Below are 17,842 nucleotides of genomic sequence, written 5' to 3' on the forward strand. Positions count from 1 at the left end.
TATTATATTTTCAGCATTAGTTTACAACTATAAGCTATTTTTAGATGTAACTTGGGATTTTTAATAGAATCAAATATAAGTTTTATTATTACTCAGTAACTCACAAAAATCCACTGTAATTTACTTTCCCCAAAGTCAATTGTTACATACTCTATTACTCATTATTATTATTACACTCTATATTACATATAATGTGAAGTGAAAATAATTTATACCATTTCGTATAAATTAGTAGTTGCTACTTTAGCATTATAAATTCACATCTGTGATTTTAAATGAAGCAAAGAAGATTTTCTAGTTAAAATGAAATATGAATGTGTAATGTGTCCCAATTAAACCAAAAATTCTGAGTTTATACAGACAAAAATACTTTCTTTCCACTAAAGACTTTGAAGTAATACCATTGGAAATAGTGATGCTAGAGGAGGAAGAATTAAAATCACGTCAAACAATGTCTGTTATTCTGCTATCCCCTCCCCTATGAAGACCTGCCCATTCCCAGATGTCACAAAATTTCAAGTGTCTCTCTTAAAATTCTATTTGGAAAAGTTCTAAATCACTGATTGTTTTTGCAATTTCTTTATATGAAACAAATCATTGACAGAAAACAATTGAAATAAAATGCACACATATGTTGAAGTCACTACAACTGGAAAAACAACCAACAACGTAGAACCCCCCAGGAACAAAAACATGTTTTGCCCATTTTTTAATCACAAAGACCTCAAATACATATTAACTTGGAGTAGAGCCATAAAGATAACTGTGTCTCATAATACAGTTGTGTTAATTTGTAATTAAATTCTTCTAGATGAACCTAATATTGCAAATCACTTGAATGGATCAAATTGTTTAAAATGAATGTGACTGTATGCGTAGTGAGATCTGCACATATTTAAAAGAATAAAATAACAGAATCATAACATTCGTAAAAAATTCGGAAATGTAATGAATATGTCCAATAGCATCCATACTGAGAACTAATGCCTACTGGTATAACAAGAAAAAATATGCAAATAATAGAATCTGAGCAGTGTACATGAGTGTCCATAATTTTAAACTACTCCAAATTACACTTTGTAGAAGACTGAATGTGGCTTATCTAAGGGAAAACTTCAACACATGACGTAAATGAAATTAAAAATCTCATGAAAAGAGAGAAGGAGTTTCTGGAAAATAATAATTTAACAAATGATGGTCAAAATATTTCTAGTACTGTCAAAATTGCATACCTATTTATATAGATCCAAAAAGGAACCAAGTTTTTCGAGCTGATTTGAAACTTTGGCAAAGTAGCAGGATACATCTGTAACATTATTATGGATGTTTACTCTGGCATGGAATTCATTTCCTCTTTGATCTGACAAATGAATATATGAAAGAACATAAATTCTCTAACTAAATATCAAGACCTAACTAAACATATCACCAGAAAAGTCACCATGTAAGCAGTATTGCAACTGGGGTAAAAGAAAAATCCATCATAGTGATTCTGTATTTATTGTATATGTTGATGTTTTTCATAAATTATTTCCTTTAGTTTGCATTTTCAAAACATTGTGTTACATGATGTATATCTTGGTAACGGTAACTAATTTTGGATGCCTCCTTAAATTTTGTTCTGAGTAAAATGTCTCACTTCAGTTCCTAACCCATGAAATTATGTTGATTCAAAAACATTCTAATAACCACTGTATATAATACACAAAATCTCATAAGCATGACACCAGTAAGCACTGGTTATCATTTTGATATCAGGGTCCCATGACTTATAAGGCCTATCTGCATGAGTATCGTTGTACCAAGACTCCTCAGCCTAAATTTAGCCACTGTTAAAAATGTTTATATCTTTATTTGTCACCCATCAGAGATTAAATGTGAGTATAAAGCCTAAGGAAAACGATAAAGTAAGAATTTAGCTTTTCTGGATACAAAGTAAACAAAATGCAGCATAGAGTAACTCACTGGTTTAAAGTCAAACTATTTCACCAAAACATTCTAAGCATTACCTTACAATGTGTATTATTCTCATGAAGGGAATGCAGAATTTGAGAAGAGGACAAACCAAGCATTGTCTTCAAATATATATAATTTGGGTTTATCTCTATATTTCGCGATAAACATTTCTGATAAAAACTGAATAATTGATTTTTTGGTCAGATATAATATATCCTACTTTCATATACCAAACTACATTCAGAAAATGCAATACAACAATTAACTTAAAAAAGTTCTGGCAGAAAAAATGGCATCTCTTTATTATGTGATGCTCAATTCTTAGGTATTATGACTCCAGTTAATGAATGTGATTGTTTAAATGCTTCATAAAGTTTTAATTAAAATCCATCAGTGTACTATAATATAATTGTGGATAATTTTATCCTAGAATCATTCATGAACTGCCCGTTCAATCAAGACATACATCAAATTCATTTGGTATTCATGTGGACAGGAATGAGTTTCTTAGGATCTCCTGTCATTTGGAGACGGCAGGACCAGGATTCAAACTGTGGGCTTCAGCTCCCACCACTTCAAACCGAGGATCGGGAACTCACCTGTCTGTCCAAGAACATCAGCAAGACCAATGATTAGGCAGGCACCAGTGGCTCTCAGCAGTCTTCCTTGATACTTAAAAGGCTGTGATAGGAGGATCATAGTTGAAGTCACCCTATAGAGGAAAGTCCTTGAGAGCCCTGTCCAACTTCAGTGCCAACAAAGCCAGAAGTATAGCCGTATGGCTCCAGTGTTAGAGGGTTATCCTTAAGTAAAAGCAGCTCACGGACTGTGCCCAGTTCTTGAGTTGAAGGTCCAGGATTGTCAACAAACAGACATACACTACAATCTGTGCAGCCATCCACTTAAAGCAGGTCACCCTCAACAGCCTTTATTTACATTTTTTTTGAGGCCAACGCAGGAAGAATCACAAACCAGGCAGGGGAAGAGAAGATCAGGTTTCTTAGAAGTAACTGGTATTCAGAAAATTAAACTTGGGGACATAAAATGGTAGCATACTTATGTAAAAACTAACATTAAGAAAAAGATGAAGGTCTGGGAATGTGGATTAGTGGGAGAATGCTTGCCTAGCATGCAAGAAGCCCTGGGTTCAATTCCTCAGTAGCACATTCAAGAAAAAACCAGAATTGGTGCTGTGGCTCAAGTGGTAGCATGCTAGAAACAGTGCCAGGCCTTGCGTTCAACCCAAGAACTGGCAAAGAAATTGTTAGTTAGTTAGGTAGATAGATAGATAGATAGATAGATAGATAGATAGATAGATAGATAGATAGATAGATAGATAGATAGATAGATAGAGATAGATAGATAGATAGATAGATAGATAGATAGATAGATAGATAGATAGATAGATAGATAGATAGATAGATAGATAGATAGATAGAAATATGATAAATGAATCTGGACTTGGATGTCAGGAGGAACGTAAGGAAGACTTCCCAATCATTAGGCCTTCTGCAGTGTGCCAGGACACTAACATGGCCTTCACACAACCAGAGAACAGGAAGACTGTCTCTTTCCACTTCTCAGGTAGCCAAGGGCCCCAGAGTCAAGAGGGCAGAGCCAAGTTCTATCTGATGTGCTTGGAGACAAAAGAGAAAAGGCCTTGCCTCTCCTTGGACGGGGGATTTGCATTAATGATGTGGAGAATGAAGGAAGGAGAATGGACTGGCAGAGGTAGAAGAAGGGCCTTCAAATCTGACAGATGGAGAGTCAAAGACCCTCCCTAAGACCAAAGTGGAAGGTTTACTACTCTGTTCCTGCTCTCTCCCCCAATAAATTGGCTCTCTATTGTTAACTTAAAGATAGCCTGAGGCTCCCTTCACCTGAGGGAGGAAGGTTAGTCATTGTGAAGAGGCTGAGAAAAGCCTGACCCTTGTGTAACTCTGACAAATGTTTCATGTTTCCCCTCATTGCTGGCCATGCCTGGAATGTTGAGTGTGTACATTCTGCCTCCTAACCCTGCGTGCCTTTTTCTCTTCACCTAGCCTGGCTTTTGTAACTGTTTTCTGCATTCAAATATTGTTACATTGGAGTTCTTCCTGCAAACAGAGCTAGTGCTTGGATGCTGAGAACTTCATTTGAACCCAGGATGTGTCAATAATGTTTCTTTCCTGCTTCTGTAGCTCAAGAACTCTAAGAACCTTTAGCGAACGAGTAACTTCTCATCACCAAGGGAAACACAGGAAGCTCTTGAACATCTGACCTTTCAGAAGTGGAATTCAGAGATTCAGACTTTCCTACCCTGGCTGGCTTCACCCTGTGATCATCAGGCCTCAGCCTCCTGAGCTAGGGTGAGAGGTGTTAGCTACTGGTGATGTGCTAGGTTCAGAACTGTAATTACATTGGCATTACAAGTCAACTGCTTATCACAAAGGGCTTGGGCAGCATATTAAGCCTTTCAACAATGGACCTTTCAGAACCCTGTAGGACACAAGGCTATAATGCTAGAGTCTGAGAGGCTGTGTATATGGATGGGCTACACTTGAACCTTGAGCTCTGACTCCAATTCTGGTGTACAAGAGCATTCATTTTCCAGAGAATGTTATCCTAATTAGAAAACAGCAAAAGTACTTCGCTTAACCCTCACTTTTTTCCACTTTTGTGTCTCAAACTCAAGCCTAGGCACTGTCCCTGAGCCCTTCAGCTCAAGGTGAACTCTCTACCACTTGCCCCACAGCACCAAATGTGGTCTTTTTGCGGTTCATTGGAGATAAGAGCCTAACAGGTTTTCCTTGCCTAGGCTGTCTTTGAACGGTGGTCTTCAGATCTCAGCTTCTTGAGAAGCTAAGGTTCCTGCTGTGAGCCACAGGCATCTGGCCTACTGTTTTTGACAGTCCAGGCGCTTGATCTTAGGCCCTGGGTACTGTTTCTGAGCTCCTTTTCCTCAAGCCTAGGGCTGTGCTACTTGAGCCACTCTAATTATGTGGCACTGAGGATTCAAACCCTAGCATTCATGCATCCTGAGCCAGCTCTCTACCACTAAGCCACATTTCTAGCCCCACCCTTACAATTTTATCCCTCAACTTGCCTATTCCCAAGAAAAGGCTTCTGAGTAAAAATCATCTAAAGAAATTCCTATAGGAAGATTCCAAAGATAAGGAACACAAATCTCATATTTGGGAGAGACTCTAAACATTGAAGACTGTGACAAATGCTTCCATTTAATTATGTATCATGTTTCAACACTTAATAAAATATTAATGAAAAACGAGTCAATGTCCTAAATTATTGTGTATAAATTTATAATAGATGTACAACATGTACTAATTATTATGTGTATAATAATACTAAATACAACATATACAATAAATAAATGAATCAAGTAAAAAATAAAATAAATACAAAATCAATAATAAAAATCATAATATGTAATACACATACATATGTAAATATATATCATATATTACCCATATATAAAAATATTTTTTCCATTGCAGGGCCTTCATTCAGACCCTTGTAACTCTAGCCTGAATTTCTTTTCCTCAAGGACAGTAAGCTTCGTCTTCACCCATGGCGCAAAACAGTTACCTGGATGGTGGGATCAAATCCCAGCAATGATGGAAATACTGGCCCAAGTTCCAAGATAGTGACAATTTTTTTTAATGGAAGCAATTATGTTTATTCAGTGACATACTGAACATTTTTAAAAAAGCAGTGTAGAATTTTGTACATCTATTCAGACATCTTTCTCTTACCCCCAAAATGCTTCTTTTGAGCACTACTTTTCTTCATTTTTTGTTGTAAAAATGTTGTACAGACAGGTTACAGTTCAATGAGCATGGTAATGAGTACATTTCCTATTGTGCATTGTTGCCTCCTCCTTTGTTTTCCCCCTACCATCCCTTCCCTCCCATCTCCACAACTACTCCCCCTGCTGAACTCAGTGACTTAATTTTTATTTTTGGATTTGTATGGGGTTTGAACTCAAGTAGTGGATACTCTGCACTTTCCCTCACATTGCTACATATTTACCAAGACCCTGAGTTCAAATCCCAGGCTAGGAAAGAAAACTGGTAGAAATTCAAAACCAGGGAGCTTTGTTTCTTTTTTAATTTAAATGAGTGTTTTTTTTATTTATTCTTTATTTTGCCGACATGGGGCTTGAGCTCAGGTAGTGGAAACTCTGCCTCAGCTTCAATTGCCCTAGGTTGGGGTGCACCCTCGGACCCATAGACAATCCAGGGATCCTAGGTCCAGAGGGCTTGCAGAAGAAAAATAAGTAACATAGCATAAAAAGTGGCGAGCTGCAGAGGGCTGGGAGTTTTACGTTTTTTTATTTGCAGGGTGACTATCCTGGTTCTGAATGATATGGCTGCAAAGTGAACCTGACCTGCCATATCTGAATGCTGGCATGCTATCAGGGAATCCATAGGCCAACCTTTCAACATAGGCCCTTGGTTCAAATCCCGGTCCTGACACCTACCAATGGCAGGAGACCACAAAAGACTCATTCCTATGCATAGGAATACCAATTGAGAGTAGTTCATGCTTTGGTCTAGTCTAAAATTGGATGCAATAATCCTAGGATGCTGATTGATCTTAATTAATAGATTATTATGCATGAAAAGAATAATATTCCTTCAATGGTGGTATAATAAATGCCTAAGAGTTGGTAGGAACATAGTAAGTGTCCTTCAATCATAGATAGATGGCTCTTGTGCTCTTTACCAATGCATATTTATTTGTATACCACCCTCTGCTTATCCATGTATCACTGTTTTGGCCAAACCTGGGACTGGTTCTCAGCACCTGGGAACCACCTGACAGCTTCATTGATTAGAGGCTGCCGTGCTCACACTCACCCATTCATAAATTGGGCTTGCTAATCCCTGAGATCATATCCCAGCACTGCCAAAAATTTAATCTTGGAGTAAGAAGCCAAGTATGACACATGTTTTCCTTTTCTGTGAGAGTCCTCGGTGTCAGGCATGATGGAGAACGTATAGACAAATCTGGATGCTGTGATATAAGATGTAAACAATGTAATAAATGGTAGAGGGGTCATCAGAGTCAATAAAATAAATGGTAAATAAATGAATAAAACAAGAAATAAAATGAATAACCCCACGCAACAAAATATGGAATATCTGTATGGAAGTATAAATCCTATCTTTAAAATGGATATAAGGAGTATGTTTTCTAGGCCTGAAGCTTGAATTCAGGCCTAGGGAACAGGTCTGCCTTCCTTGTCTTCAAGCATGTTCAGATTCCCTTCTGTCACAGTGCTGCATATTTACCCAGACCTTGAGTTCAAATCCCAGGCCTGGCAGAAAAAATGGCATGAATTGCAAACTAGGGAGCTAAATATGTTTTTTTAATTGCAGGCCATTGGAGAAGCCATAGTCCCGCCCGGCAACATAGGCCTACATTTCGAATACCAGTCATGCCACTTCTGGATGGTGGGAGATCCTAAGAGGTTCGTTCCTATCCACAGGAATAATGATGGAATGTTATCAATGTCACAGCTGAATGAGATGCTCATGAATGATACTTGTATACATTTAGACATCATGATTTCAGTCGGTTGATTGATTTTATTTAATATCTTATGAAGCATTAAAAGAATATTATTTCTCACAAGGACACAATAATTTCTGGACACTGATTTACTTAATAGTTTATTAAAGATGAAAATAATAACATAAATTACATGGAGGCAAAATAAATACCCAAGAATTTGTAGGAATGTAGTCTATATAAATGAACAATGGATAGACATCTCTGGCACTCTATAAAGATATATATTTATTAGCATACTACAATCTGCATGTCAATCTGTACTTGTTTGTCAACCCCTTGTTCTCGGTCTCAGATCTTGGGAACTGCCTATCAACTCAATTTGCCCCAGGATGGCATGCTGACACACACCCTTTCATGAATTTGTCCCTGTAGGCCGTGAGTTCAGATGCCTGCATGCCCAATGAATCATTGAGTAAGAAACTGATGGTGACACGTTTTCCTTTTCTGTGAAAGTCCGGGGAGTCAGGTATAAGTCGAATACATATGCAGACCAATATCCTATTTAATCAATGTAATCAATGTTCCATGTGCCATATTAGCCAATTAAATAGTCAATACCTGTCGGATCTTGGTCTGCCCTAAGAAAGATGGATGAGGTCCAAGGAAATATAAGTGCACTTGCTCGTCGGTTCCCCCCCCCCCCTTTAGCCCGGGAGCCCGGGAGACATTGAGACAAAGAGGGGAGTCAAGTCAAATAAGAACTCGTTTATTACCACACAGAAAGCATATTTTAAAGGGAAAAACTGTGTGGCATGGAAAGGGAGGGAAAGGAACCAACCAATCACTGTAAAGGTCACACCCTACCATGCACCTAAGCTTTATCCAATCAGATTTTAAGGTAAACAACTCGGGCTCTGACCACTCAACTTCCTCTCACAGCCATCTTTTCTGCCCATGTGCCCCACAAATATATGAATCAAACAAAAAATAAAATGAATAACTACACTGAACGCAATATAGAGTCAACCTATGAATGTAAATATAAGTTATATATTTAAAATGTACACAAATAGGATGTATTCTAGTGCTGGGGATCGATTTCACACCTAAGGAACAGCCATGAATTTCTTGACTTCAAGAAGGTTAGCTTCCCCTTTCCACACAGTGCAACAGAGTTACCCAGACCATGAGTTCCGATCCCTGTCCTGGCAGAAAAAATGGCACCTTTATACTATGTGACACCCAATTCTTAGGTATTTCATTATGCCTCCAGTTAATGAATGTGATTGTTTAAATGCTTTATAAAGTCTTGAATAAAATAAATCAGTGTTCTCTAATATAATTGTGTATAAATTTATCCTAGAATTATTTAAGAACTGTCCATTCAATCATAACATACATCACATTCCACTGGTATTCATATAGATAGGAATGAGTTTCTAAGGATGTCTTTCCATTTGCAGGTGGCAGGACCAGGATTCCAACTGTGGGCTCCAGCTCCCACCACTTAATCCCAAGGTCTTTCTGTCCAAGAACAGAAAGACCAATGATTAGGCAGGCACCAGTGGCTCTCAGCAGTCCTCATTGATGTTTACAAGGCTGTGATAGGAGGATCATGGTCAATGTCACTTTAGGCAGGAAAGTCCTTGAGACCCCTGTCCTACTTCAGTGCCAACAAAGCCAGAAGTAGAGCCATGTGGCTCCAGTGGTAGAGGGCTAGCCTTGATCAAAAGCAGTTCACAGACAGCGCAGATCCTGAGTTCAAGATCTGAGACTGGCAACAAACAGATATACACAACAATCTGTGCAGCCACCATCTTGTCCCCAGGTCACCCTCTTGTCCTCAACTGAATTGGACAGAGTTCCCTGGGAAAAGGGCTGGGGGAGCCGCTGTCATCTTGACTCCACCCATTTTGCCTGCATCACAAGATTCCGACCACACCCCCATGCTTTCATGGTTCTTTCTGAGCAAGGGGATACAACAATTGTGGTCACGCCCACATTCCATGCTGTCCAGCACCAGGATTCCCTCTGTTGGTTGATACCACCACCAACAGTTGAGGAAGGTAGAGGTGACTGAGTGGTGAGCAAGAGCTAGATTCCACTTTGGAGTAGAGTCGAAATTGACATCCTAGTCAGTGAGTGGGAGAATAGAGGATTTCCCAGAACCTGGGAATGTGGCCAGCCCATCTTTCTCATCCCAGAGCTCAGATGTCTGAAACAACAAGACTCCGTGTGAGCTGTGGGCAAGAAACTACTGCCAGAACACCGGCAGAAGAATTCTCCCATCAGACCTGCAACATTCAAGAAAACAAAGAACACGAAAAAAGGAGGGGTCTTCAAGACAAACACCAGTGAGAAAGGTGATTCACCAGAGGGTCCAGCCAAAGTTGATGTTGACCGTGGGCCTCCCTTGCCTTTGGACACAGTCACAGTCACCACGGTCCAGAGTGTCAAGAGTCCCTATACCACCAAGGATCTTTAGAGGTGCTACCGACACATGGTGCCTGCCCTGGACCACAGCAAAAGAAGAAACCAGGTACGCTGTGCCAAAATCCAACCACTGAAGCTGGAAAAGACAGACCTGCAGGATCGACGGGAGAAAGAGAGGGAGAAGGTAGCCCAGGTGCACAAAGCACCAAAAACAGAGCTAGACATCCACAAGCCACCCATACAGAGGTTGGTTTTGGCAGAAATCAATTTACAATTTGCACTGGGCTAGTGAAGCAGGAGGCCAATGACAGAGAAATGATGCAAGAAGCTCTCACCAGCCACCTGCAGGCCGCAGGGTGTAACGTGTTGGAGCTGGAGATGGCAGTCACTGCTGCACAGAAGGAGACCAAAATGTTCTTCCAACAGCTGAATGATGTGACACTTCAGCTCAAGGAAAAGACCAGAAGCTTCAATGACCTGGAGATAGTGAACACAGAGTTACAGGAGAAGCTGGAAGCGATCTGGACAAAGAAGAGCAACAGGAAAAACAGAATCTGCAAGTTTCAATAAGTGCTGGTAGGGCGTGAGGTAAAGAGACTACTGGAAAACCTGAGCTGGATGGTGACCTCAGCAATTCTGGAAAGAGACACCTTGATGGAGAGCCTGAGCATTGAAAGGTCCACATGAAAGGAGGAGGCTCAGTGGCTGACAAAGCAGGTGAACCAACTGACAGAGGAGAAGGAACAAAGGACAAGGCAGGTGCTGGCCCTAGAGAATGAGCTGGAGGAACTGAGAAGGACGCTGGCAGAGCCTCGGCCCTCCGCAGGACCATCTCAGGCCAATCCCCATTGCAAGCAGGAAAGTCTATATGAGACACTATTCTCCAATTAAAAACCCAAGAAGCCAGAAGTAGAGCTGTGGTTCAAGTAGTAGAGGGCTAGACTTGAGCACAAGAGCTCAGGGATAGGATAGCATCCAGGCCATGAATTCAAACCCCAGGACTGGTACACACACACACACACACACACACACACACACACACACACACACATACACACCATGATAGAGCATTTGCCAGTCAGCCTGCACAAGTTCCATTTCTAGCAACTCAATATTAAAAAAGAGGGAGAAGGGAAGGAAAGACTTGCTCCAGGAGGTGATATAACCAGGGCCAAAATTCCACAGGACTTCTAAGATGCAGATACAGAACAGAGAGCCTTAGGCAGAAGTTACAGCATGGGCAAAGGTCCTGAGGTGTGCTGTAGAGCAGGTGGTATGGGTGGAATGAAGGTTCTGTGGCTACAGAAAAGTCTGGCAGTACGTTCAATGCTGGGTCAATGTTTGTACTTGAGTCACAGGGCAGAGGGTGGGGTCCCAGAATTAGGCCCAGGGGGAAGATCAACTTGACTTTTCACCATGGACCCCAGCCATTTCCGGTGGCTGAAAGCCTATTTTTTTTTTACAGCTCCTGACCCTCAGACCTCCTTTGCATGGAGGAGTCAGGGCAAACGCAGGGAAGGACCCTTGCTTAAGAAAAGGTTCTAGCCCAATGCCAGCAGTGGCTCAACCCCTGTAAATCCTAGCTACTCAGGAAACTGAAATCAGAGATCATGGGTCAAGCCAGCTCAGGGGAGGAAAGTTAGTGAAACTCTTCTTGCTGATTAACTAGCAAAAGCCAGAAGTGGAGCTGTGGGTCAAGTGGTAGAGTACTAACTTTAAGGAAAAATTTAAGAGCCCAGAGCCCAGACTCTGAGTTCAAGCCCCAGTACTGGCATGAAAAAATAAAGAAAAGCTTTCAGGAGCTCCTAGTACACTGTGGTGAAAGACCAGATCAGCAGGGCACTGGTGACTTAGGCCTGTCTTCCTAGCTCCTCAGGAGGCTGAGATGTGAGGATTGCGGTTCCAAGCCAGCCCGGGGAGGAATGTCTTGGAGACTCTGACCTCCAAGGAACCTCCAGAAAACCAGAAGGGCTCTGTAGCTCAAGTGGTAATCTGAAGAGCTGGGGGACAGCAACCAGGAACAGAGTTCAAACCCCATGACCAACCCTTGGCCTGCTTGGACCTCACTCTGTGGCTCTAGGCAGAGTACTTTCCAGTGGGCCCCTGAGGGTCTCCCAATCTCTAGGTGTCGTACAAGTCTTGAGAGCAGTCTGTTTGGAGGCCATTGCCTACAGAACGGGCCACAGTACCAGAGAAGGGTCAAGTTTTGGGGCATGGAGAACATCAAAATGGCATGTCATGGGTGCAATGTGGATCTGAGCAGTAGTAAATCGACATCTCAGACCATGGTTCTGGGGCAGGAGTGGCAAGAGCTGCAACACGTCACACCAGGTAATGCCCGCTCTTGGCTTAGGGTGGAATAGATCTGCTCTGGCATCAGCACTCAGGGTGAGCAAAAGTCAGCTTAGCCATGGTCACTTCCCCCAATTGAACTCTAGAGGATTATGGCAAGGGGCCGCATGTCCCCCATCTGGCCACCAGGGAGCAGGAGTCTCCCTCCATAGGGATGGTCCCTGCGAGTTGTGTTTACTCTTTCTTCCCTGGGGCCACCATCATGCTTCAAAGCCACCCTGGACAGGAAAGTCCTTGAGACTCTTACCTACAATTAACCATCAAAAAGCAAGTGGGTCTGTGGCTGAAGTGGCAGAGCACCAGCCTTGAGCAAGAAAACTCAGGGATAGAGCCTAGGCCCTGAGTTCACACACACACACACACACACACACACACACACACACACACACACACACTCATGCACGCACCACATGCATGCAAAATCAGAGATTTCGACACTGCTGTCTTTGGATATTCTCTACCTTTTCCCCACTAAGCCTGATGGCTGTTGGCCTAGGTGTTTGATGCATCCAACACCACCTGGCATCTTTAATTTTGGGGAACAGGATGGCTAGAAGGTCAGTGTTCCCCCATCCCAGCTCCTTGATTTGGTCATGGTCTATCCAGGTCCTTTTTGGCTCCATTTATAGAGAGTCCAAGATGCCTTCAAAAGACATCACATGCTGGGCACTGGAGGCTCTTACCTGTCATCTGAGATACTCAGGAAGCTGAGATCTGGAGGATCATGATGCCAAGACAGCCTGGGCAGGAAAGTGTGTGAGACTCTTTTCCTCGATGAATCATCAGAAAACAAGAAGAGTCCCTGTGGCTCAAGTGATATAGTACCAGCCTTGAGAAAAAGAGCTCAGGGACAGCGCTCAGGGACAACAACAACAAGGAGAGGCATTGCATGTTGGCTTTAGGATTGGCATGGGCCAAATATAATTGGAATTTTCAAGTGCTCCAAGACAAAGCAGTACCTCCTTTAGTACCATGCTCCTCCATCTTGTCTCACACTCTGGCCTTGGCCCTGCTTTGGGTCAGCATGGCTTTGCCTTGATGGGAGGGCTCGAAGGAGGAAGATCCCAGAGCAATTGCCCCAGCTCCTTCCCCCTGCTCACCCTGCTGCTTTTGCCCTTTGCCATAGACCTTCTTCCTGGAATCTATGCATGAGGTCATCACTGCCACCATTGTGGTGAGTGGTGGGTCCAGCCTAACTCGAGGCAGTCAGAGGTGAAAGTTAGTCGGGGAATAGGAGCTTCTACCCTGTATGTGGGCTAAGGAAAAGGCTGATCTTTATTTCATCCTGAGCATTGAAATGATAGGGAGACAGTGTAGACTCCACATTGAATCAGGTAATATTGGAGTCTAGAGGACCACTTGTGTGGGGTAGGCTGTGAGGCTCAGGGGACTATTCTTCTTGGTACTCCTCTCTCAGGACTCCCTCTCCCTCTCTCATCCCTAAATGGTAGAAGAGAAACTTCAACTAAGGGTGTCAAAGAGGGGGCAAGGGAGTATTTCTCTGTGAACCATACTTGTGCTTCATATTCATCCTAGCCTCTACTTCCTATTTATCTGAGGAATGGCCATATGGGTTTGGGAGGGGGGAGAAACATCCTAGCTGAGAATGTGGCTCAGTGGTAGAGTGGTCGCTTAGCATGCCTGACACCCTGGGTTCAATTCCACACAGAAAAAGCTGGAAGGCGAGGTGGGGCTCAACGGGCAGAGTGCCAGCTTTGATCAAAAAGAGCTCAGGGAGAGTAGCCAGGCCCTGAGTTCAAGCCCCAGGACTGGAAGAACAAATCTTTGTTGTAGGCTTTTCTTCCCCTTGAAAACAATTTATTGTTTGGGATAAGCATATCATGGGTCTCTTCCCTAGCCACCAACGGGCCATTAGATTTCCCTTGAAATTGGGACACTTCCCGGCAGCCTCTGCCCTACCTGACCTGAAGTTTACCCTTCCCATCTCACAGCAGATGGAGGCCTGAGAGAACGCCACCTGGCCACCCACTTCTTGTGGCTGCCTTGGCTTTTGAGAGTCAGTATTTCACATAGAGAGTCATTAACCACATCAGTCTACAGAAGAATGGGAGGGAGCGCTCCTTGCCCAAGTCCACGAGCTCTAGGCTGCTCTGGGTGTGGGTCAGCTGCTGTAGAACATGCTCGGTGGGGGAGTCATCTACGAGGTCGTGAACCCCGACCACGATTCTGGCAGTGTCCAAGTTGTCTTAAAGTTGCAACTCTTCAAAACCTTTGTGTTCCTCACTCATTTCGCCCACACTGGAGCCTGAGGCATCTGGAGCAGTGGGGGCGGGGCAGGCTCAGCCTGGAGCCCGCTGTCCACTCCTTCCCCTGCAAGGAGTAACAGCAGCTCCTGCAGCTCTCTCTTCTTCTCCATCTTCTCCTGGGTGAGCTGGCACACACGCTTGGCTTTCTCTTGACACAGCTCATCCAGGACGAACATTTACTCCTTACATGCCACAAGGGACTCCTTGACATTTGTGGATGTGTGCCAACAGCTGGCTGCATCGATTGTGGAGTTCATCCTCTGGACTATGGATGTCTATTTCATCATACAAGTCGTGGATGAAGCAGATTTTCTTCTCGGACACCCACGTGTCCCAATTCCCATCCCCAAGCCTGGTGTGGTGGCAGCTCACGGGGTGAGGGTGCCTGTGCCTCCAGCTCTGTCTGACACTGAGCTGCCGGGTTGGCCATGCAACTGCACTGGGGTCACTGCTACTGCAGCAGGAGTTTCCCACTGTGGATCTCAGCCTCTGAGAGCGCTTGCAGAGCCACATCCTTGTAGGTCAGGGGCATGTCTCCATTCTCGGCGATGCTCACTTTGTGGAGGAGTCACCTCCTCCACTTTTGCTTCTCCAGGGCTCACAACTTCCCCTCCCCAGTGAAAGCCAGGCTCAGCTGGGCCTGCAGGCGCTCCTCCTGTGGTCTGGTCACATCTAGGCACTTGGGAGTATCCTGCCACTTTGGGGGCACCATCTGCTCCCCCCAGTTGGTCGGCCCTGCACTTGCTTCAGCTGCTCTAGCAGCTGGGTCTACCTCTGCAAGTGCTGCTGCAGGGCCTCCTTCTTGGAGTTCAGCTGCTCATTGGAGGCAATGTGTTGCTCACAGGTGGCTCTGAGCTCCAGAATGCTGGTGAGCTCCTCCTTCTCATAGCTAACCTTGTGGAGAGCATCCCACAGCAGGGCCAGCTCTATCTATGGGTCACACACATGCACATCATGGGGTCTCAGGGATCTACTGTCAATCCTTGGCCTTCTCATCCAGTCTCCATAGTTGCTCCCGCTGCTCCACATTCTGGAGACCGAGCCTCTGGTTTTCCTGGACCTGGATGTGAAGTTGTTCCTCCAGGTTTTTCAACTCAATCTGCATGCAGTAGACCTGGGCCTCCTGAGTAGCTTACAGGGGTGAGCATCCAGCACCTGCCCTCTACCCTACTGCTTACCTACCTATATCCTTGGCCCTCCTCTGAATCCCAGAAAAATATGTCTCACCAGGCTCATTTTTTTGACAGTCTTGGGGCTTGAACTCAGGTTCTGTGCATGTTCCTAGGCTTATTTGCTCAAGGCTAGCACTCTATCAATTAAGCCACAGTGCCACTTTTGGCTTTTTCTCTTTCTGTGGTACTGAGGAATCGAACCCAGGACTTAGTGCATACTAGGTAAGCACTCTACCACTAAGCCATATTCGCAGCCCAAATCCCACTTCTATGAAAGTGGGATTTATTGACATACCTCTTTGGGCATAGAAATAGCTTACTATTTCATATCTTTGCAAGATTTGGGACAAGCCTATGACTTAGCAATGAGGAATGATTAATTAGTGATAGCCACCAGGCCCCAGAGGTCTAGGCTCACATCCTACAGAGGGATAGAGAATATGGAGCCAGAACCTTCGACAACTCCTACAATCTAGGAATTGTGGTCTCCTTGGAGGCAGTGACTGTCTGCTATGTGTCCCAATGGGACACCTCAGCCAGAACATAAGACTTCGGTTATTAAATGGCAGAGAAGGGTGCTTTGTTCAAGCTGCTGGCTCAGACTTAGTACCTCTGAGGGCTTTTCCCTGCTTGCCCAGGTTGGGGGGCTGGGCATGGGCAACCTGCTGAATATCCATCATCCATACATCATCATCCATACACAGAAACATGGAGTTATTGCATCCTTTTTGGGGGGAAGGGGCAGTTCTGGGTTTGTACTATGAGCTTAGGCCCTGTCTCTGAGCTCCTTTTGCTCAAGTGTAGTGCTCTGCCCTTGAGCCACAGCCCCATTCATGTTTTCCCTTCCTGTGATCTCTTAGAAATAAGAGTGTCACGGACTTTCCTGCCCTGGCTGAATTCAAATTGGCATTCTCTACATCTCAGCATCCTGAGGAGATAGGATTACAGGCAAGAGCCCCTGGCTCCTGGGTTTCATTTCTTCTTGTTGTTCTTTTTTGTAATAGTAACAATCTGAAATCTTCACGGTGTCATTCCAATGGTTTGCATCCGAAGTAAACTACCCAGGCCTGGAGTTAGAATGCCAGGGCTGCCACCCACAAATGGAAGGAGATTCTGACAAACTCATTCCTATTCATGTGAATGCTAATGGAATGTTATACAAGTAATAAATAAATTTTCAGTTAATTCATGATTCTATTTTAGAATGCCACACAAAAATTATTGGATTTATATCTTCCATTCTAGCTCCCTGGTATGATTCCCCTAATGGAAGGATATTGACTAATTTTTAATTAATGCTTTTCTAAGTATTACATGGAGGCATAATTTAATAACTAATAATTGGTATTATATATATATATATATATATATATATACAATTTAATATCCTCACATTCCCTGTTTTTCTATGCATGTATATACTATTGGGAACACCTGTGGATTGATGACACGTACTCAGAACTTCCTGGCATCTCAGTTTGCTGGAGGCTGGTGTGCTAAGACTGTTACCCCATTTTTGGATTGGCAATTGTAGGCTGCGAGTTGAAATCCCAACATGGCCAAAAATTTATTCCTGGAGTCAGAAGCCAATCTTGACACATTTTTGTTTTCCTTCTCTGTGAAAGTCCTGGGTCTCAGTATGATGTATAATCCATATGCAAATATATCCTATGTGATATGATGTAAAAAAAGAAACATACATATGTAATAATACTAAATATATAAGAGTAATAAACAACATATGCAGTATACCTATGTATGTAAATAGATCTTATATATTAATATTACTTTTTCCAGAGCTGGGGCTTCAATTCAAGCCCTGGGAACCAATCTGAATTTCTTGTATTCAAGGACGGTGATCCTTTCCCCTTCACCCACAGTGCCACAGAGTTATCCAGACCCTGAATTCAAATACAAGGCTTCCTGAAAAATGGTGCAAATTCCAAACCAGGGCCATATTATTATTATTATTATTATTAGCCAAGCACAGGGTTTGCACTCCAGTTTTGGCATCTTTGCCACAGCCTTCCCTTATATCCCAGGACCTGAGTTCAAATCTTGGGCCTGAGAAACAAATAAAAAGTAGAAGCATAAAACTGAGAAGTTCAAGAAGGTGGTTTTCCTTTATTTTCCTTTGTATTGTGA

The sequence above is a fragment of the Dipodomys spectabilis genome, unplaced genomic scaffold, assembly GCF_019054845.1.
Source record: "Dipodomys spectabilis isolate Male_0828 unplaced genomic scaffold, ASM1905484v1 ptg000514l, whole genome shotgun sequence".
Taxonomy (NCBI): domain Eukaryota; kingdom Metazoa; phylum Chordata; class Mammalia; order Rodentia; family Heteromyidae; genus Dipodomys; species Dipodomys spectabilis.